The sequence below is a fragment of the Ictidomys tridecemlineatus genome, chromosome 4 (assembly GCF_052094955.1).
Source record: "Ictidomys tridecemlineatus isolate mIctTri1 chromosome 4, mIctTri1.hap1, whole genome shotgun sequence".
Classification (NCBI taxonomy): domain Eukaryota; kingdom Metazoa; phylum Chordata; class Mammalia; order Rodentia; family Sciuridae; genus Ictidomys; species Ictidomys tridecemlineatus.
In genome coordinates, this window is record NC_135480.1 from 129,849,002 (window position 1) to 129,872,236 (window position 23,235).

General features: G+C 39.6%; 1 protein-coding gene across 24 annotated transcripts in view; it reads left to right on the top strand.

Moving 5' to 3' along the window:
• LOC120889783 (uncharacterized) overlaps window positions 1-23,235 on the top strand; it is a 259,751-nt gene that overhangs the window by 52,155 nt on the left and 184,361 nt on the right. For all 24 annotated transcript variants that reach the window (XR_013438033.1, XR_013438035.1, XR_013438039.1 and 21 more), the window contains 4 exons: window positions 10,630-10,748; window positions 12,986-13,061; window positions 16,919-16,961; window positions 17,564-17,624. The gene's annotated coding sequence lies outside the window, so the exon portion shown is untranslated. The remainder of the gene's footprint in view (window positions 1-10,629; window positions 10,749-12,985; window positions 13,062-16,918; window positions 16,962-17,563; window positions 17,625-23,235) is intronic.

A 23,235-nucleotide genomic window follows, 5' to 3' on the forward strand; every position in this document is an offset into this window, starting at 1 on the left:
ATTACTCCAGGGTACTTTCCTGTTTTTTCTGTGATCTAGGCTTTACCTGAATCCCCCTTACTCTTGGAGCCCTTGACTTTACCCCACCAATTCCACTGCCTTGAAAGTCTGCACATTTTTCCTTCTATGCAGACATATCTCAGGGTCACCTATGTTCTTAAGTCCATCTTATCTACAGAATACTTTTATCTTACTAAGTCATATGTAAAACTTAAAGATCTTTCACATGTACTTAGTTTTTTGAATGTTAAAATAAAAATTTTTGAGTTTCTGTCAGCTTTTAATACCTTCAGAAGGAATAAAATCACAAATATAAAATAAACCTAATTTAAATGTATATAAATAAAACTTCAAGCTTGCTTGTAAGATTGTATCATTTATTTTTCTGAAGTAGTGAAGCTTAAAATTATACAGAGGCATTGACATGCTCCATATATACATAAACATATAGACATATCCTTCAACAAATCAGTGTACTTTTTCATATGAACCAATTATTTCCTCCTTTTATATTTAAATCTTTCACTTATTATATTGATGCATTTCTTTAAACTCGACCTGAGATATAGACCATCTTACTTTTTCATAGGAATTTCATAACATATGTGACTTCTCAAACCAGGAAGAGGAACAGTATGCTAAGAAATTTATCCCATTGGTCCTTGGGGCCTGGGAGCCGCCTAGCCTTTCATATCCTTAGGACAGAACCTAGGCTTGAGTATTTGCACCTGGTTACCCTTATGGGAAACAAAGTGTGCTGAGAAGATTTGTGGTGTGTAACCACCCTGCTCATGTCTGAATATCAACTGAAACTTTTTATTCTGGCTCTTTTCTGCAGGCTTAAATAATCCCAAATCCTGAATGTTGCCTCCTTTCTTTGCCTCTTTTTCTAATCTCTTTAACTCATGTGAGCTCTCCTCTCAACTGTCTCCTAATTTCTTATGAGTTTCTTAAGCCCGGAAGCCCTCTTTTTGATGAGCATGGCCGACACTCTTCTTTGACCTCTTTTGGCCAGGTAAGAAGCCTCCACGTCAGGGAAAGCCGTCTTTCATTCAGGCAGGAGCAAGTAGCTGCCTTGAGGATAAAAATCTGCCAAGAGCTGCCACTTCCCTGTCTCTTTGATATGCAAGCTCATTCAAGTTTTTATTTAATAATTTTTTCCTGTTGGAGACCCAGAGACACAGACATCTGTAAGTCACAGGCTCTGCCCTTAAAGAGCTCATGTTAGGACTTTAGAGATAAGTCCTACACAGTTCAACAGCTGTGCAAATGCAGAGGAGAGGTCCAATACCCCTCAGAATTTGTCAATTTCCAAAAAAAAAAAAAAATCTGTAGAGTAGATCAAAAATTATGGGTCCTAACTTCTGAAATACACCGTGCCTTGCTGTACCAAGGCTTTTCTGACTGTCTCACCAAATTTCTGATATAAATTAACAATCCTTTGAGAAAATGGAAAAAAAGAACAGCTTTTCTCTTGTAAAATGATATCATGGACTAGAAAAACTTACACATTAATGGGCCTAGAGTTAAAATTAGAGGAAATTTTTGTGAAAGACTCTTCCCAAAATATGAATAATATTTATTTTCAGAACCTGGTAGAAATTCCTTCAGAATTTAAAGAAACAATAGAATAGGTACAAATCTATCTATCTCTCTATCTCTCTATCTCTCTATCTATCTATCTATCTATCTATCTATCTATCTAACTATGTATCTATTTATTTCCGCCAACCATAAATTCCACTGATAATGAGAGGCAAGTCTTCATTGCACTTATTCTTTTTATGATGACATCAACTATATATAATATATTTGTTTTTACAACTTAGAAATCTTTCCAACTTTCATAACCACCCTGTGAAGTAAGCAGGGTAGGTATTATGCCCACTTTCTCATTGAATGAAACTAAAGCTAAGTGGCTTTTCTAGTTCACACAGTAGTAAGCAGCAGAATCCCAATAAATTCCTCACAATCCCAATGCATCTATTTTAAACAATGTTACTAACTAGTTTCTAAAAATACAATGTGCTCTGAACTTAAAATGAAAGCAATTACATGGCTAAGAATGTGTACTTTTTTCATTAAATGGTGGTAATTTTCAGAAAAAAGAAACACGATATTTGGTGCCCTATCACCTCTCATTTTTCTTTTCCACTCTTAGCATTAGTGCCTTTAGAGTTGTTTATATCCCCCTCTGAAATCCTGCTTTGAAGAACTGTGTTACATATCACATCCAGTAAGGTATAAGTAATTAATAAAAGTTAAAATGTTCATTCCTCCCAAGACTAAATTTCACACTTCTGTCCAACTTTCACGCCCCCTCCCTTCTTCTCCCTCCCCTTTTCCCCTTTGCCCTATCTAGAGTTCATCTAATCCTCCCATCTCTCTCCCTTGCAGCATATTATAAATCAGCATCCTTAAATCAGTGAAAAGATTCAGCATTTGGTTTTCTGGAATTAGCTAACTTTAGTTAGCATTATCTTCTCCAATTCCATCCATTTACCTGCAAATGCATGATTTTATTCTCTTTTAATGCTGAGTAATATTCCATGGTGTATATACACTGCTTTATCTATTGAAGGGCATGTAGTTTGGTTCCACAGTTTAGCTATTGTGAACTGTACTGCTATAAACATTTATGTGGCTGTGTCCCTGTAAAGTATGCTGTTTTTAAGTCCTTTGGGTATAGACTGAGAAGTGGGATAGCTAGGTCAAATGGTGGTTTTATTCCCAATTTTCCAAGGATTCTCCATACTGCTTTCCATATGGGCTGCACCAATTTGCAGTCCAACCAGCAATGTATGAGTGTGCATTTTCCCCCACATCCTCGACAATTCTTATTATTATTTATATTCTTAATAGCTGCCATTCTGACTGGAGTGAGATGAAATTTTACTTTCAATTTGCATTTCTCTAATGGCTAGAGATGTTGAACAATTTTTTTTCATATATTTGTTGATTGATTTTATTTCATCATCTGAGAAGTGTCTGTTCATTTCCTTGGCCCATTTATTGGTTGTGTTATTTGTTTTTTTGGTGTTAAGATTTTTGAGTTCTTCATATATCCTAGATATTAGTGCTCTATCTGATGTGCATATGGTAAAAATTTGTTCCCAGGCTCTCTGTCTCACTGATTGTTTTGTTGTTATTGTTGTTGTTGTTGAGAAGAAGCTTTTTAGTTTGAATCCATTCCATTTATTGATTCTTTATATCAATTTGTGTGCTATGGGAGTCTTATTAAGGAAGTCAAGGTCCAATATGACATGATGGAGATTGGAGCCTACTTTTTCTTCTAATAGGTGCAGTGTCTCTGGTTTAATTCCTAGGTTCTCAATCCAGTTTGAATGGAGTTTTGTGCATGGTGAGAGATAGTAGTTTAATTTCATTTTGTTGCATATGGATTTCCAGTTTTCCCAGCATCATTTGTTGAAGAGGCTATCTTTTTTTCAATGTATATTTTTGGTTCCTTTGTCTAATATAAGACAATTGTAATTTTGTGGGTTAGTCTCTGTGTCCTCTATTCTGTACCATTGGTCTACCAGTCTGTTTTGGTGCCAATACCATGCTATTTTTGTTACTATTGCTCTGTAGTATAGTTTAGGTCTGGTATAATGATGCCATCTGCTTCACTTTTCTTGCTAAGGATTGATTTAGCTATTCTGGGGCTCTTATTTTTCTAGATCAATTTCATGACTGCTTTTTTATTTCTATAATGAATGTCATTAGGATTTTGATTGTAATTACATTAAATCTGTATAGAACTTTTTGTGGTATGGTCATTTTGACAATATTCTGCCTATTCAAGAACAAGGTAGATCTTTCCATATTCTAAAGTCTTCTTTAGTTTCTTTCTTTAGCATTCTGTAATCTTCATTAAATGGATCTTTCACCACTTTTCTTAAGTTGATTTTCAAGTATTTTATTTTTTTTTTGAGCTTATTGTAAATGGGGTAGTTTTCCTTATTTCCTTTCTGAGGATTTGTCACTGAAATACGGAAATGCATTTGATTTATTGGTGTTGATTTTATATTCTGCTACCTTGCTGTTTAAATTGTATATATCTCCCTGATTCAATTTGGGCAAATCATATGACTCTATAAATTTGTCAATGCCTTTGATATTTGCTATTTTATTGGATTGTAAGTTTTCAAAATAATTTCTTCTGTATTTCTTCTGTATTTCTATAGTGTCTGTTGTGATGTTTTCTTTTATGTCATGTGAATTGATAATCTGAGTTTTCTCTCTCCTTGTCTTTGTTAGCATGCCTCAATGTTTGTCAATTTTATTTTTGCAAATAACCAACTTTTTGTTCTGTCAATTTTTTCAATTGTTTTTTTTTGTTTCAATTTCATTGATTTCAGCTCTGATTTTAATTATTTCCTGTGTTCTGCTGCTTTTGGTGTTTATATGTTCTTCTTTTTCTAGGGTTTGAGATGTAATGTTAGGACATTTATTTGTTGAATTTTTCTTCTTTGAAGGAATGAACTCCATGAAATGAATTTTCTTTTTAGTACTGCCTTCATAATGTCCCAGAGATTTCAATATGTTGAATGTGTGTTCTCATTCACCTCTAAAATTTTTCTAATATCCTCCTTGATGTCTTCTGCAACCCATTGTTCACTCAGTAACATATCATTTAGTCTCCAGATGTTGGAGTGTTTTTTATTTCTTATTTTATCATTGATTTCTAATTTCATTCCATTATTATCTGATAGAACAAGGGGCAGTATCTGTATATTTTTTATATTTGCTAAGAGTTGCTTTGTGGCATAGTATATGGTCTATTTTAGAGAAGGATCCATATGCTGCTGAGAAGAAATTGTATTCTCTCATTGAAGGATGAAATATTCTATATATGTCAGTTAAGTCTAAGTTATTGATTGTATTATTGAGTTCTATAGCTTCTTTTTGCAGCTTTTGTTGGGAAGATCTATCTAGTAATGAAAGAGTTTTGTTAAAGACACCCAATATTATTGTGTTGTGGTCTGTTTGACTCTTGACTTGAGTTTGTTTGATGAATGTGGAAACTCAATAGTTTGGAGCATATATATTTATAATTGTTAAGTCTTTTTGGTGTATGGTTCCCTTTAGTGTATATAGTATCCTTCTTTTTCCTTTTTGATTGACTATAGCTTGAAGTCTACTTTATTTGATATGAAGATGGAAACCCCTGCTTGCTTCCACAGTCCATGTGAGTGGTATGATTTTTTCTAATCATTCACCTTAAGTTTGTGGATGTCTTTTTCTATGAGTCTCTTGGCAGCAGCATATTGTTGGGTCTTTTTTTATGCAATCTGATATGTCTTGATTGGTGAGTTTGGGCCATTAACATTCAGGGTTATTATCGAGACAAGATTTGTATTCCCAGACATTTTTATTTATTTTTGGCATTTAATTTGACTTGGTTTCTCCTCTGATTAGATTTTCCTTTAGTGTAATCCCTCCTTCTGATGATTTTCTTTTCTTTTCTTTTTTTATTGAGAGAGAGAGAGAGAGAGAGAGAGAGAGAGAGAGAGAGAGAATTTTTTAATATTTGGTTTTTAGTTTTTGGCAGACACAACATCTTTGTTTGTATATGGTACTGAGGATCGAACCCAGGCCACACACATGCCAGGCAAGCACACTACGGCTTCAGCCACATCCCCAGGTCCTTCTGATGATTTTGATCATTGTGTTTTATTTCCTCTTCTTGGAATATTTTGCTGAGGATGTTCTGTAGTGAAGGCTTTCTAGTTGTAAATTCTTTTAACATTTGTTTATCATGGAAATTGTTTATTTCATCTTCAAATTTAAAGCTTAGTTTTACTGTTTATAAGATTCTTGGTTGCAATTCATTTTCTTTAAGAGCTCTGTGTATATTGTTTTATAGTCTTCTGGCTTTGAGGCTCTGGGTTGAAAAATCTGCTGAGATACAAATTGGTCTCCCCCTATATTTCATCTGATTCCTCTCTCTTGTGGCTTTTAAGATTCTATCCTTATTTTGTATGCTAGACATTTTCATTATAATGTGCTTTGGTGTAGATCTGTTGTAATTTTGTACATTTGGTGTCCTGTAAGCCTCTTGTATTTGTTTTTCCAATTCATCCTTCATGCTTGGGAAATTTTCTGATATTATCTCATTGAAGAGATTATGTATTCCTTTAGTTTGAAACTCTGTGTCTTCCTCTATCCCAGTAACTCTTAGATTTGTTCTTCTGATGCTATCCCATAATTCTCAGATCATCTGCTCATGGATACTTAACATCTTCACTGTGTGTTCAATTGTATTTTCCAGATTGTATACTCTGTCTTTATTATCTGATATTCTGTCTTCCAAGTGATCTATTCTGTTAGTGATGCTTTCTATTGAGTTTTTTTATTTGATTTATTGTTTCTTTCCTTTCAAGGAGTTCTGTTTTTTTTTTTAAGAATCTCTCTCTTTTTTTTTTTTGCTACTTGTATTTGCTCCCTTATCTTTTTGTTGCTGTGATCAATGAATGCCTGTATTTGCTCCTTTATCTGTTTATTGGTCTCATTCATGGTTGCCTGTATTTGCTCTCTTATCGCTTTGTTGGAGTGATCAATTTTTACCTGTATTTGCCCATTTAGGTCATTCTTTAATTCACATATCATTTTAATTATGAACATTCTGAACTCCTTCTCTGGGCTCTCAGGTGTTGGTTGTATGGATGTACCCAAGCTTACCCTGGGCCCTGGCTCCCTCACAGGTCATTGAGGCTGTTCTGGGCAAGGCCTGAGCTCTGGTAGGGCTGTGTCAGTGGCTAGATGGACTCAGACCTACCCAGGCCCTGGCTCTTATGCAGGTTGGCAAGGTGGTACTAGGCTGAGCCTGAGCTCTGACAGTGGGTGGAACTGGTCCTGGGATGAGTCTGAGTTCTGGTGGTGGCTTAAGGCTTATGGTTTGTATATCTTTGCTTTGTGTCTCATTTTTCCATTGGCTCACTTTTGGATTCTACCCTAGTATCAGTCCACAGAGGATGAAGAGGGGAGACAACCACTTCCATCTCACCTCCACTCCATCCTCACGCCAGCTGGGTTGATTCTCTGCCTAATACTCATGTGCATTGCTCTATTACTCTGCTTACATGTTGCTTTATCTATTTCTATGAAGTCCCTCTGGGGTTAGCTGCTTTAGATCAGAGACTAAACATTAGGTGTTGTTGTGCAGTAGATACTGTTGAGGCCCACCTGCATCCCCTGTGTCATTCTAGTGAACTTACACCCCAGATAGCAATGGGTGTTGCTTGTTAATTTTATACCTGAAATCTTCCCAGAGGGATTTTTCTTGCCTGATAGCAGACACCTGGTCTGGAGAAGCTAAAGAGTTTACATTAGCTTCCACTCATCCTCCCCCACAGAGCTCATAACTGTGTAATAACAGGTGTATCAGCCCAGCAGTCTTGCAAATGGGGAGGATAATCTGGTAAAATTCACTCTCCACAGGGCCCTAAGAAATGACATCATTGCCTAGCTTTTTTACCTATGCTTTTCTGTCTCCCCCCACCTTTACAGTGTTTCCTCACTCTATCACTTACCTAAACATTCCCATCTTGCTTTCTGCTTTCAGGGAGCATAATAGCCTAAGACACTTCATGACTAGCATTAACACCTGTGGAAATTCTCTTAAGAAACAACATTAAAAAAATGCTTTTGTAAATGTTAGAGAGTCATAAAATCAATTATCAAAGACCTAGCCAGGTCTTTACAAGGACTAAATTGATATTAAAAGGAACTTCATCCTTTGATAAACTAAAAACTTGAGCACAGGGAGAAAATATTGGGGTGGAGATTCTAAAACAGGGACACAAGACAGTGGGTTTGCTCACAAAAACGAGGGAAGAAGCTAATGATTAGAACTGAGGAATGATGCCTACTGTGTGCCTAGTACTATGTAAATCACTTTCAGTGGCACAAACAGACTAAGATCACTTTAAGTTCTCATCACTGGAACAGGTTTCCTTAAATTCTCTCAAGCTTGAATGGCCACAGAGCTGGGGATGAGATGAGTTTGCAAAACTGGATTATGAGATTGGTTCAGTAGAATTTTGGTGAACAGTGCACTGATGGAAGGGCTGCCTTTGTAGACCTGACATCTTGTGATAGTATCCTGGAGATTTTAAGAGAATGGCCCTATGCAGCCAGCCTAGGAAGAATTGCAAAATGAGAGACAAATTCATGCCATGGTATTTCTATCACAGAGGGTTCTTTGCTGTGATTTTGATGGTTCTTATCAATCTTTGCAGCATTTTTGGGGTCAAACATGGTAGATGAGGGAAGAAGCAAGTAGTGAAGTTCAAGCTGCAAAAGGCACTTCCTAGAATGTCAATTCAGAAACTTTGTTTTCCCCTAAAGTATCATATCTTTTCAGGAAAAGGAGGAGGGAGTCCATCAGGATCAGAAATCCTGTGTTTCATTCATGTGTATGATAGCAAACATAACTGAGTTCTTTTCTTTATCTTTTCTACTCCCAAGACAAAGGACCAGACTTGTTTGTGAATTTAATTATATAATTTATATATATTTATTATTTATAAAACTATAATATAGATTTTATTTATAAATAAAAGTATATATATTTAAATGTATCTGAAATATAAGAAACTGTAATTGCTATAATGCAGTCTGAACCATGTATGTTGGTGTCCTCTAAGCTCCTCCAACTCTTGCTATCTATCATTAAGGATCTCTCAGGTTTCCAGTTTTATATCATAAAGACACAGAAAATTTGTATAAAGAGAATAATCTAGACTCAAATCCTGCCTCTGATATTAAATTCTATTTGATTTGGAGTAAATTACTCTTCTTTTCTGAACCTGTTTCCCCAAATGTAAAATAGGGGTGGAGGTTAGGGAATCTTTAATAGAAATCTCAAAGGATATTGTAAGAATTCAGGGTGCTCATACATGTGAAAGTAACTGGCTGTGATTTGGTCAACTGTTTTTCTACATTGTCTCACTTTTGCCTGCATTTGCATACTGGGGCTTAGGGGTGGCCTCAAAAAATGACTGCTAGCAACAACCATGGTGGCTCATTCATATGCAAGGACCCAGCAAGGGCCAAGGGAAGTTTTTAGAACCATGATACAAAATTCCCAAGCTTCACTCTAATTGGACACCCCTAATTCAATTTCGGTAGCTGGGGAAATGTTATTCTCTGATTGGCTTAGATCCATACCATCACTGTGACAAGGAAATAGAATTGTTCTAAGTGGTTTAGAGTAATTAGGGCCCTATTTGGATCTGAGGATGAGACCAATACATTGCAAGCATCCTGGTGGTCACTCAAGGAGGTTGAAATGGATGTTAGAGAGACAACTTCTATGACTTCTACAACAAACAATTTTAAACAATTTATTAGTGTTTCTAAGTGTCTTTATTTCCCTTTTGAAGTCACTAGTTAATTCACTACACTGAATTGACTCAGAGATACAGTTGGTAGATGGGGAGGCTGGTGTCTTATTCCCAAACCAGGTAGTTACCAAAGTTCACAATCTTGGAGCTTGAGAGGGATAGGGAAGGAAAGAAGAAAGAACAGATTGCCCATCCTTCTGCTGCCAAACCCTGAACTTAGAAGTCATAATTTAGCTGGGGGTGGAAGAGGCTTGGAGGAAACTTAACTAGTATGCAGAATGGAAGGATTTTTTATACTGAATACAGCTTTCTTATACAGTAAAATATTAGTCTTTAATACTATCCCAAAGTTACCCTACCTGTTTTCAAGAAGTAAGAAAGAAAAGTTCAAAAGGACATTATTTTAACCTAGTTGTGGAATTTTTTAAAGTTTTACATTACATTCTTAAAATGAAGTAAAAAACCTATTTAAACCAGCTTATTTAATGTCTTGTGAGAAGCAGTCTAGAAAGACTTCAAGGTGAAAGAAGGCATTTAACCCTATCTTCAAAGGATAACTTGGTTTTAGTTTTGACAGGAAATATGGAAAGGGGATGAGATAGCAATTATCCATCTGCAGGTGTCCATCTCTTATATTGTCAGGGTAGACAACTGGTCTCCTGAAGAACACAATGTAACCAGGCTTGCCAGCTGTCAGATAATGGTTTTGATGAGAGACTTGCATAGTTTCCTTGCCATCTGCTGTTGCCACAGCTGCTAATATGAACATTCCTTCCCAAAGAAGAAACAGTTATATTTCATAGCTGTTTGGTGAGAAGGGTATGAATGGGAATATTAGACACTGGGCACCCAGCAACAGAAAGATAGCTTGTAGCTATAAAACATTGGTGCCATAGGTCTGGCAGGGAGTTTTGATGCTTATCCTATTACTCTGAGCCACAACCTTTAATAATCTTTCTGCATATCTAGTTTAGTAAGAGCTGATATCCATGTCTGTTTCCTGTGTCTTTTAAAACTGCTGCTTAGTGATTTTTCATGCCCACACCTGATGACATCTGGGGAACAGTATCATCTTTTATAGGTTGGATGGGAATATGTGGATAATTTGTCAGGAACTTGCAAACAGGAAGGGCTATAGGTCACGAATATTATATCACCTTTACTTTTCACTTAACCTACTGTGTGTATCTAGAGGCACTTCTCAGCTTGTGTAGCCACTGAGAGAGAGGGGTCAGCACCACAAAGGACACCAACACCACTGGCTTGTGTCTGTTTTCAGAGTCAACATTACTCAGTCGAAGTTCCCATTCTCTGAACAAACACCTCATGGTTGACATGGATCCCTGCAGCCCATTTCCTTCTCCCATTGAGAGGAAGAGGAACTTTCCCTGGGTGAGGGTAAGTCAGTCACTTCATTCTAGAAGTCTGCTTCTGAGGAACAAAGTAGCACCAATTCTATGTATGCTGGGAAATGGGTTGGGTCAGGGGCCACAGTGAGCCATAAACTATGTTTTAGTAAATATATTATTTTGCAGCCAGAAATCAGTTTTTTCCTGGAAATTTCAGTAGAACAAATTATTTCTTAGATGACATGGCAAAGTAGTAATGTTGTTAAGACATGTCCTGTTCAATATGGTAACCACTAGCCATAGTGGCTATTTAAAATTAAGTTTAAATCCATTAAAGTTTGAATTCTAATTCCTCAATCACACTAACCAGATTCCAGTCCCTAGTGGCCTCATGTGGCTGATGGCTGCCATATTGGAATCTGAGACTGAGAACATTTCCATTATTATAGAATGTCCTGTTGGAAAGTGATGTTTTTATTACATCATAATTAAGTTGGTGGTTATAAAAATTCTCCACTTTCTTGGCATGGTGTCAACATGCCTGTTATTCCTATTACTTGGGAGGCTGAAGTAGGAGGACAATATGTTAAAGGCCTGCCACAAAATAAAAAGAAAAAAATTAAAATGAGGATGTAGCTCAGTAGTAGAGCACTCCTGGGTTCAATGCTCAGGACAAAAAAAAGTATCTCTACACTGATTATCCTCTATCTGCCTCAGCATTTCCCCACACTTTTTGTTTCCTTTTCTATAGGTATTTTATTTTGATACAGCTATTGTATAGTGTCCATTTCAACCCAAAAGTTATATATGTATTTTCAAGGCAATGTGGAGGTTTTCATAGGGTTTAAATGAAAGGACTTACTTCAGGGAAGAATCTTACCACAATGCTTGCTGAAGACATCTGGTGAGGCAAATCTCCAATTCTTATTAATAAGCTGAAGTTACTGGCTCCATGAATATAAACATGCATTTTCTTAGTTTTATTTGGTTTCATCATTAAAAATCTACATACTGGGAAGTTTAAGAGGGCAGGTCTTCTGTCCCAAAAAGATCACCCTCACCTCAGCCTTAAGTCAAGAATTTCTTCCATAGGAGAGAACTTTCCAGTTCATAATATTACTTGGAATGTAAATACCCTTGTGAGAGACAGAAGCAACTAACTCACACTACAATATAAAAACACTTTTAGAACACGTTTTCCTTGAAAAGTTATATTATGGGAAATAGGAAAGCCAAGGTATGCTGCTTTGGGAACCTTCAGGATGTCATGGGAGGCTGGGCAAGTTTTCCTGTGTACTCTTCATATTATTCCATTAGAAACTTCCATTTTCCAGGTCCTAGTGACATACAGTGTGTGTGTGTGTGTGTGTGTGTGTGTGTGTGTGTGTGTGTGTGTGTATGGTGGTGAGAAGGTTAGGAACTAAGTGTGCTATAGAAAACAGAATTCTTTGAGCCAGATTGCAGGGAAAGACTTTCCACAGGATGCTCACTGCCATCTGTGAACAAACACTCTTCTGATTTTAGGGAAGGAATGGCTCACTCTGGAATTATTTATAATTAATCATTTGTTCCCCATCTGTGTGAGGTATGGTTATCTCTTATTGGTGGAAGCAATTCAGAAGTGGAGCTTTCCAAATCATTATTTCTGCTCAGGTTGGCATTTGTCTGCTGCACTTAAGTATTAATTGATTGTTTTAAAAGATTTGCTTAGGGTGAAAAAAAATATGTCAGTTACTAGGATGTAATCTAGTTAGTCCTTGAGGGCTGGGATTTGAGCCAAATCATAGTATGACCAGCTGTGACCACCCAAACATTTTTTCATGGGGAAAGACATTCTACTTAGCAGCTAGACAAGCAAACACTCTTATCATGTTCTAAGAAACTGCAGCAGAGCAAGCCCATAGCACACGCCTGTAATCACAGTGACTCATGAGGCTGAGGCAGGAGGATTGCAAATTTAAAGCCAGACTCAGCAATTTATTGAGCCCCTGCCTCAAAATATTTTGAGATGCAGCTCAGTGGTTAAGCACCTCTGCATTCAATCCCTGATACCAAAAACACAAAACAAGAAACTGCAGGAGAAGAAAAGTGAAACAATTACCAAACAATTGTCATTAGAGAGCTCAAGCTAGGATTTCCTGAATTTTGGATATGCTCCGTCAGCATGAGGTTCTTTCTTCTTGCATTTTTGTTAGTGGGTTGATAGCAAGTATTCAGTAGACACCCAAGCTGAGATATTGTGGCAGAATCTCATCATCCCTCTTTCCCTTCTCTCTCTTCTCCTAGGACCCTGTGTCATCCTTGTGGAAGAAAGCCTGGTGCAGCATATGCTAATGACATTATTTCATGTTGATCCATAAAGGTAGGTCTATAGCCATTTGGGCTGGATACAGAGGCGACATTCTGATCAATTGACACAAGGCTGGTTTCTGGGAATCTCCCCTAGCCCATTTATGTATGTAGGAGGATGCAGGGTCCTTCTTGGTTTCTCTGATGGAAAATTTGAGGCCACACAGCCACAGCTTCCAGAGAGGGGTACATGTGCACTGGGCTCATATAATGATTCACTGGGGTGGAAGAAGAATGTATTCAGACTTCTGCTGATTTTTTTTTTACCATTTTCATGTGAAATTTCCATTGTACTGGCTTTACAATGTTCACAACAAATACAGTTCTACACATATCTAATTTAAAAATAAATATGTGGCTATTACTAACTATGTACTAACACTTTTTATTCCCCAAATCAGACCTAGATACAACTACTCTAGCTCTTAAAGATGAGTCTAAATGAAGAAAAGGTGGAGTGTGTGTTTCTTAAACTTTGAGATTCCTGTTTGTGCCAAAGCTCTAGATTCATAACATAGATGTGAGATCTCTCTGCTCTAGTTATGGTGGTGACATGCCATTTCACATGCTTTTGGTCTGACACTCAGTAAACCCATAAGAGTCAACAAGAGTCACTGACTTGGCCCTTGCCAGGCTGTTTGGTAGTGCTGTGTCACTGTCATTTAAGTGTTCTGTGGCAATCTCTAAGTCCCCAGTTTACATTGTGGCTGGATTCCCCTTGAATGGACAAGGGTACAACATTAGTGGGGATTCTGTGGAGTGAGGTGAATCTTAAGAGTAGTTTTGATTTGCATTTCTCTAATTACTAGAGATGTTGAACATTTTTCATATATTTCTTGCTTGATTGTATTTCTTCTTCTGTGAAGGTTTCACTTGGGTTCCTTAGCCCATTTATCAAAGACTTAGACATTAGAATAGAGATCCTGCACCTAATAGAAAAAAAAATGTAGGCCCAAATCTTCATTGTCAGGTTAGGAACTGACTTCCTCAACTAGACTCCTAAAGTGAAAGAAATAAAATCAAGAATCAATAAATGGATTACTCAGTGCAACAACTATGGAAAGCAGTATGGATATTCCTTGGAAAACCTGTAATGGAACCACCATTTGAACCTAGTTATCCTACTCCCTAGTCTATACCCAAAGGATTTAAAATCAGGATACTACAGTGATGCAGCCACATCAATGTTTATAGCAGCTCAGTTCACAATAGCCAAGCTATGGAACCAACCTAGATGTCCCTCAACAGATGAGTGGATAAAGAAAATGTGGTATATATACACACAATGGAACATTATTCAGCCATATAGAAGAATGAAATTATGGCATTTTTGAGTAAATTGATGGAACTAGAGATTATTATATTTTGTGAAATAAGACAATCCCCCCAAACCTGCTGAATATTCTCTCTGATATGTGGATGAGAGGATGGAAGGGGAAGAATAGAAGAATATGAGTCTATTGGATTAGACAAAGGAGAATGAAGGGAGAGGAGTAGAAAGGGGAATAGGAAGGACAGTAGAATTAACTGTCATTAACATAACTTTCCTACTCTTGTATTTGAATACATCACCAGGGTAACTCCACATCATATACAGTCACAAGAATGGGATCCTAATTAGAATACTCTGTGTATGTATGTCAAAATATGCTTATTATCACATATATATAAAAAGAACAAATGGTTTGTTTAACCAAGTATTTTACATACTTATTTGACTGTAGATATTATGTTAAACAACTTTTATTATGCCAAAGGACAAACTGTGATCTGCTCACTTGGCCCTAACTATCTCAGCCTCCTTACTTTTATTAATAATTCAGGATTTCAAAGTTTGAATTTGAGTAAGTATATTCCAGATTATTAGAGAACTGTTCTTATTAATACATGCACACAGTAACACGGAAAACAGACCTATAAAGAGAATATTAAAATAAAATAGAGTAAGTGCATAAAGACCAGGGACCATATATAATCTTACTCTACTGAGATAATTCTCCCCCAAATCTCTAACAGAAGTTGTACAAATGTACAGGTCCCTATTTCACAGCCAGGGAAGACTATACTAGGAGGATTCCCATGAGTGCTAAAATGAGTCTCACCTCACCCAAATGTTACTTCTTGAAGTTAGTGGGTAATTGTTCCCACTGGTCCAGCCAGGGCCTAAAGTTGAGCTGGGTCAGTGTTGTCTGCATCAATCCTGAATTCCCATCTGATGGCTCAATAAAGGATAAAGCTTTGAGGGCTGAGGAATCTGTCATCCAGCACACATGTATTATCCTCCAGGATGGCTTCCTAGAGTGGATTCCTTGTTCTTAATCCTTAATGTAAAGGAGGAATTTGAGCAAAGAACATCTTCCATGTAAAGCTCTAGGCTCTGCACTGTCTCATTCCTCCTAAGGAGCTGCGTATCCCTGCATGCAAGATCTGCTTTCTAGATCTGTTTATGGTAACCAGGCTGGAGGAGAAATTAATAGATTCCACACCATGGGGTACAGTGTTATGGGATGAATTTTTCAAAGGACAATACTGCCCCCCAGAGGAACACTCACAAAACCGCGACGTTTCTAATTAGGTGAATAGAGGCCGCTCTTCACCTTTACTTGTTTGGAAGTCCCCAGGCAGGAAACCCAGAAGCAGGGTAGAGATTCTTTTTTACCATTGTAGGATACTGAGAAAAAGGAATGGAGGAGCTGTTTTTGCTAACCTCCTCAATGTGAAAACAGCCCCTGATTAAATCCACATTCCAGATCCTTGCCATGGAGGTTCTGATTTGGCAGAGGGAGATACTGGGATGAGATATTGGGGTGTTTCGTGTTTCTACTCAGCATCATTGGGATCATTTGGTAAATGGGGACACTCTGGGCTGGGAAGCGGCTCCTTGAGATTTAATGGTTTTGTTTCTGACATGTCCTATTTGTACCCTTTTTTCTATTATTTTACCTTCAGCTTCAATTGTTTTGTTTTGTTTGAGATTTTTTTTTATTGGTTGTTCAAAACATTACAAAGCTCTTGACATATCATATTTTATACATTAGATTCAAGTGGGTTATAAACTCCCATTTTTACCCCAAATACAGATTGCAGAATCACATCGGTTACACATCCACATTTTTACATAATGCCATACTAGTAACTGTTGTATTCTGCTACCTTTGTGGCTTCCCATTTCCCTTCTCACATTAGTAAATGGAATGGGTTGGATCAGAGAGACATGTGAGGTGGGAAGTAGTAATACAGGATAAAACTTCACTCTTTAGGGGAAGAGATCAGGCAGGGCCAGGGGCTCAGGGAGGACTAAGATTTCCAACTGAAGCTCACAATTTTAGGGTCTCGTTGAAAGGTTCCAGGAGAAAATGCCAAAAAGTAATCTGGTCCTGATTGACATCTTTATTTATGGTGGGTTCTCAGAAGAAGTGTCTCTCCAGACACTTGATCCTGAGTGCCATTCCCATATCACCTATCTTCATCAAACCTTCATGTTGGGAGGACATGAAGGATGTTTGATAAAGGATAGGTGACATGTCCTAATAAGGACAGCAGTGCTGACTTCTGAAGGCCTCTGAACAGAGCCTGGAGGCTGAGATCTGTCCCCAGAACATAGAGTCCTGTGAGGGAGGCAGATGTGACTGTTGGCTCCAGATTCTATGATCTCCTTCAGCAGAGGACTTCTGATTGAGAATGTCAGAATGTGGAGATCACAAGTAAAATTAAAATATTGTATTACCTTAAAAAAGTTAAAAGAAGGAAGAAATCTCCATTAATTAAGTGTAGAGTAATAATAATTGTGGAGAAGATATAGCTGAGTTTCATTGAAAAAGGAGAAATGAAGTGAGTCCCAGGCCCTGATTTAATGATTTTTGTTCTCAGAAAAAGAAGAGACTCAAGAAGAGAAGAAGCGAAACATTCAAAGGTGTGTTTCTTCTTATTTGACCTGAACACTCTAAAGGTGACCCTTCATTTACCTTCCATGAGGCCTCAGGTCCAAGACCTCTGAGGATGTCAGTATCAAGCCACAGTCTCTCTCAGGAAACAGAGCCTCAGGGAAGAGACAGTGGTACCTTACACAATCCTCAGGGTCCCTACTGTGCTCATCTTGCTAATAAGTAGTGATGGACATGGGCAATGGGTGCTGCTTAATAGGTGACTATGGGAGGTTGAAGAAGGACTACAGGTTGCTTTGAAGTCAGAACTTTTTTTCCTGACATTGTGCAAAGTACTTTTATTTCCTGGGTGATCAGACCCATCTCTGAGGAAATTGCTGAATTCAATGCTTATACCTAATGGTTCAGAGCCTCTAATGGGATTAACTAAGTGAAGAACTTCATCACTGAAGCCACACACATAAAAGCATTCTTAATGATTATTGCTCCAGTTGGACTTTGTCTTCAAAATTCTTGGGGGTTTCCAACCTGGATATTAATAAGCTTTTCCTATAAAGGGATCCCTGTGTGATCACTGTGTACAAACATTCCTTATGTATAACCCACTTAACCCACTCTCCTGGTTTTCCAGGTCCAAGAATGAGCCAGAGAGAAACACAGGAGTTGAAGAAGCTGTTTTCTGTTATAACAAGGTGATTATTCATTTCTTTTCCTTCATTCCTAGTCCCTTTCTCACATGTTCTATGCATTCCCCAGAGATTCAGTACAGCATGGCCTTCTCACAGGGAGGGGGAGCCCTAGCAACAGATATGTGATTGAAGGCCTTGGGAAGTGCTAAAGAGTGTGTTGTGAGGTGAAGGATATGGGTAATGTGAAGGGGGTAGGAGGTTTCACCCACAGGACTGCAGACCTCCTTTTCCTGTATGGTCCTTGTTACAGCTTTGTACTTTGTGTCCCTTACAGCCCCCTGGGCCAAAATCAGGATAGAGACAACTTGCAGCAACTGTTATGTCTAGACAACCTCTGTAAGATGTTTAATGAGGTCAGTCATCTGCTATCTCTGGCACCCTTGGAAGATGTTGCAAGTATTCAGACACCTTTGGATTCCACAGGTTATGTGAGAAAATCATCACCTTCCAAATTCCCTGCTCTCTCCTCAGTCCCAGGAGGGGAACTATTGCCAGCCTCTCTGTTGAAGCTTTCTCCACCTTCCTCATTCTCTCTTCCCCCTAACAAGGTCATGCCCTCAGCTGACCTTCTCTCACCTTCCCCATTGAGTGACTCTCTGCCACCAGAGCCTCTTCCTCCCTTGGACTCCAAGGCCACAGAAGACACTTTACCACCCCCATCACTTTGTTTCCACATCCCACTCAGGAAACAGACACTCTTCTACCACAAGATGCCACTATGCCTGTAGACACTCTTCTACCACAAGATGCCACTCTGCCTGTGGTGAGCAGTCCTGCTGGCTTGTCCACTTCTGTTCTAGTGGGAGGCATGGACCATTCCAGGTCAGAGGCCCCTGCCAAGAATGTGCTGTCTTCCAATTTGGCAAAAGATGGTGTAAAACAGCAATTTCCTGCCCTCACTTCTGAGAACTTATCTGGGGGGGACATTGTAGCATATTGTGTGGAGACTGGTAACATCTGGTTTCTGCCCCCTACTGTCCTGACATGCCTGGAGAGACAAATCAAAAAGAGAGGTGATGTCCTCAAGTGGAAAGAAAAGGAAAAGAAAGCAGAATCTTTTCCAAAACAACATCAGCCAAATTACCAAAGATTTTCTTCAGGGAAAAGGTCAGAGTCAGTTGCTGATCAGCAGGACTCGGCCATCTCTCTTTTTTCATGGAATGAAAATGGCAAATCAGAGGAACCACAGGTGGATCAGCAGTCCCCTTATCCTAAGAGGTTTGAGGACCATTTACAGAAAAACTACACCAAGCTTTTCTATGGTGTCCCATCACTACACCCCAAGTCCCTGAGCCCTAGTGTACCAGCTTCAGGTGATTATTCCTCAGCCTTTGTCTGCTTCAATACAGCATCCAGTGACTCCACAGCCCACAAATCCCCAGTCCTGCTCTATACCCACCTGTGTTCTTGCCTGCGAGCCAACCTCATCCTTTGCCCAGGACCTCTTCCCAACCTCAGCCCCAACATCTCTCTCCTCAACATGCCCAGACCCAGCTTCAGCCTCAATCCTCACTCCTAATTCTGTCACCTTTTAAAAACCAGGTTAGGATCTGTGGAGTGCGTGATCTTGGACCCCAGAATGAGGCACTATCTCTGGTACCATCTGAAATTCATTACCTGGAATACAATGTGATACAAAAAACATAGGAAAGTCTGTGGGGTTTACCCTCTGTGGTCCACAAATCCCAGGAGGACTTTTGTCCTCCAGGTCCCAACATTGCGTTGGTTAACCCATCTTCCAAAGCTCATGCTGCAATCTCCATCCTTTCTGGAAATTATCCCCTCTCAGATGATGTTCAGAAGAAACTAGACCACCACCTTCAAAAGAGGCATATGCAACACTTGTGGGGCCTGCCCTGCAGAGACTATGCATCCCTGTCACTGATGTGTCCTCTAGAAAAAATTCCTGAGACCTCTGAGTCAAAGAGCAGTCATGGGCTCTCAAGAAAGTCTTTGGATAAGAGTCAGAACATCAAAGATATAAATAAGGGGGGCTTGAGCCAACCCAGAAACCTCCATGAACTGAACTCAGGAATGCTTCCTCTATAAAGATGGGAGTGAGGAAGGCAAAGAGAGAGAGTGCCAATATTAAGCAAAATCATCATGTGCTGAGTGACTGAGATAATGTTTAGGCGTCTCCCTCAAGGAAGGACCTAGAATGTCACTTGCAGAGTCCATCAGGTGGAAATCCAAGTACCTCAATGGTGAATCCACTTCAGAAACAACTTGAAAGTTCTTTTAACTCCCACCTGAGCAAGAAGTTTCAGTAAATCAATAAGGTCAGATACCTGACACTGTGCATAGATCATGGCATTCTATCAAGTTGGCCTGTAAGTGAGAAATCCACCAGACAAACAATTCACAAACCTTTGGCACCAACCAGGATGGACAGCTCTGTCAATTCTACCCAGGCTATTACCTTCCTCGATGCTGGCAAGAAGAGGATTATGGAAGACCACATTACACTGTTTCATAAGAGGTTGATATATGGCCTTCCCAACAGGGTTCAGGAATCCCTAGAGATCTTTAATGAAAAAGATTCATATCACTCCTTTTATCACTCCTTTTCTCACTCTAAGTTTTCTTTTTCTGCCACCTGCATTTCTGGGGTGGATTCTAAACAGAGCATGTCCAAGACCCATGGAGGAAGATCTAATGCTTTTCATAGAGACAAAGAGAAAACCAAAAATGCAACTCAAAATCTAGATCGTCCTCTCCTTGCCACCTCAATCGTGGTCAAGAAAGAACAGGCGATCCTGACACAAACAGTCTTTGAGATCAAGTATGAGCATGTAGAGGATCTTCACAGAATAAAGGATAGCAAACCATTTGTTCTGCCTTAGGCACAGAGCATCATAGGAAAAGCTTATCAGAAATCACCTGTAGCAGCCAATAGATGCAGACCAAAGCTGCCCATGAGGCATGCTTGGGTTCGACCTCAGGAAATACCTTAGAGATTGAGTTCCAGCTACAGCATAGCAAGGCCTCAGGGCAATAGGATGCCCTGGGGAAGTTCTTCCATGTCCAAGATATTTGAGAAATCCAGGGAGACTCTGAAGGCACAGGAGGTCTATGCTTGTCAGTCACAACCTCCCACTGTCTTGACAACCATAAAGCCAGAAAAGTCCCCAGTGTCAGATGTCTATACTCCTGAAAATTCCCCAAAAATGTCAGCTGTGAGAGACCCTGGATTGTCACACCTTAACAATCCATTGTTTGGTTGAGTTAAGAGCTAAAATAAAGAAGGGGGAACCTAGCCAGAAACAAGGCCATAGCAATGGCATACCCCTTGTTTCAAATAGCTTGACTTCCTTAAACATGACCAGTGTGCTGCATGCAAGAACATGGCAGTTTCCCAGGTCCTGAATGTCCACCTGGACAACACACAGTCAGACTAGCATGAAGTATGGGCAGGGACCCTGGGTCCCTAAGCTTGACTTCCACAAAGACCAACATAAGAACTGCCCTGCAACCGATAAGAGAATGACCCCTCCAGGACCCAAAACACATGAGCTTGGTGGAGGGGATGCAGGGTTGGGCACATGCCAACCCAGAAGGAGGAGCCACCACCATCAAGACAGTACATTAGAGCAGAGACTTAGGAGCAAGTCCTGCTCAGCCCAGTCACTGAAGGGACCAGCTCCTGTTGAAAGCCTCAGAAACCAGATGAAGAACTTTTTTTCAATGGCTTTATCCTAATATAAAATGAAAAAGGCAAGAAGGTTTCCTGGAAAAGGGCAGCTCCCCATCATCACCTGTGCAGGGCAGAGGCCTAGTCCAAAGGAGAGCTTCCTTTACTGGGAATACTGACAACCCCAGTATCATGAGACAGTGAAAAGGTCCTGAGGGAGATACATGGAATCAATGTCACCTTCCCCCAAGAGCCACATTTGTCTCCCCAAGAAGTCTGGGAAAACTCAGCCCAAGGCAGGACTTCAGGTCCAGGCTGAGTCTGTCCAGGTGCATCCTTTCAATTACAAGGCTCCTTGTTCTAAAGTAACAAGGGTCAAGTCCTGTAGCCAAGAATCAGGCCTTGCTGGCCAGAGCTGTCTTAAAAGGAATAAAGAGATTAGAGACTTGAACAGAGAATCCCCAAAAGCAATTCCCATGCATGCCCCACAGGGATCCCAAGTCTCATCCAAGTCTCATTTGTGGGTATCAAGTGGGTCAGGTGCCTGTGCCTGCCTGTGCACCTTCTGAAGTCACTGTGTTGGGAGATCTTTCCCTACTATTTAAAGAGAAAATTCTTATCCAACGTTTTCACAGAGGAAAATTTCCTTTCTCCTAATGATTATTCCTGATGGAGATTCCTGATTGTTCCTAATAAATTTTCTTACAAGAGTTGTGTGTTTTCTGTGTACTGTGTTAGGTGCATGGGTTTTAGTAACCTATCGGTTGTGCTTTTGGAAAAGTTAAGCTCTTATTTTTTGCCTTCATTGGCTTCTGTAAGGTGACAAGTTCCCCAGAGCTGATGTTGAAGAGCTAAGACCTGTTCCTGAATCCCCTTCCTTGTGAAATTGGTGGAGGTGGCTGTTTCCAACCTCTTAGTTTAGCCTTAATGGTATTGTCTTGCAGCCCACACCTTCTCCCCTCATGGATTTGGCAGTAACACAGATAAGGCTTGCACACCAGAAAAAAGAATCGAAGACATACCTATTTTTTTAAAATGGAGTGGCTTAGTCATTTTTTAAGTTGTCACTGACCAGACTTGTCACCATTGGTGAACCTCTTCTGGGGGCATTGCTACAGTGGATGCAAGGCCAGCTGGCAGAGAGACTGGGAGGAACACGACCAGTGAATCTCCACATCATGTTCAACCACAAGATCCTACGTATGGGCCACCAAATGCTGCAGTCTGGCTGGGCACAATTCAGGAGCCACTTGTCAAAAGAAACAAACTTTATTTTTAGAACCACACAGACCAAAAAAACAGCTTCTCAGGAAAAACCCTCAGAGCCCAACTGCCACCACCGGCTTCCCACAAGCCTCTCCCACTTCCACAATCCTCCTGCTCTTGAGGCCGATTGGCTGAGTCGTGTAGGCGGAGCCAAAGAAGTCTTCCAATGAGCAGCTCGGTGGTCTGAAAGGGCAGGGAAACAGCCCAATGAGTATCACTGCAAAGGAGCCAATCAGCTAGATGTTGCTGGGGCCGCTGTGAGCCAATCATCAGCTGGCAGTCTGAAAGGGTGGGGAAACAGCTCAATGAGCATCACAGAATGTTATACTCCATGTGTGTACAATGTGTCAATAAAAATAATCTGGAAAGAGGGGAGGTGCTGCTTTCGAACCTGTCATGTGGGCATGTTAATGTGTTTCAGAAGCATACTGTTACTGTTGTAGGGACAGATGAATCTGGACACTGAGGAATAGCAGGAAGCAGGTTTTTTGGTGGCAGCCAGATTCAAAATGGGGGCTTTTGCCTCCATCAAATAACCCTCTGAACCCTAAGTTCAGAAAGTTTCAGAACTTTATATCCACTGTAGGGGAGAAGCTCAGACGCTCACAATTGGTAGAAATTCACATAAAAGCAGCTTTTTCACTGTTCTGGGCACCCAATTCAGGTCAAGGACATTCTCTGTGAAAATCAGTGTCTGGGAAAGGGAGAGTTTTTCTC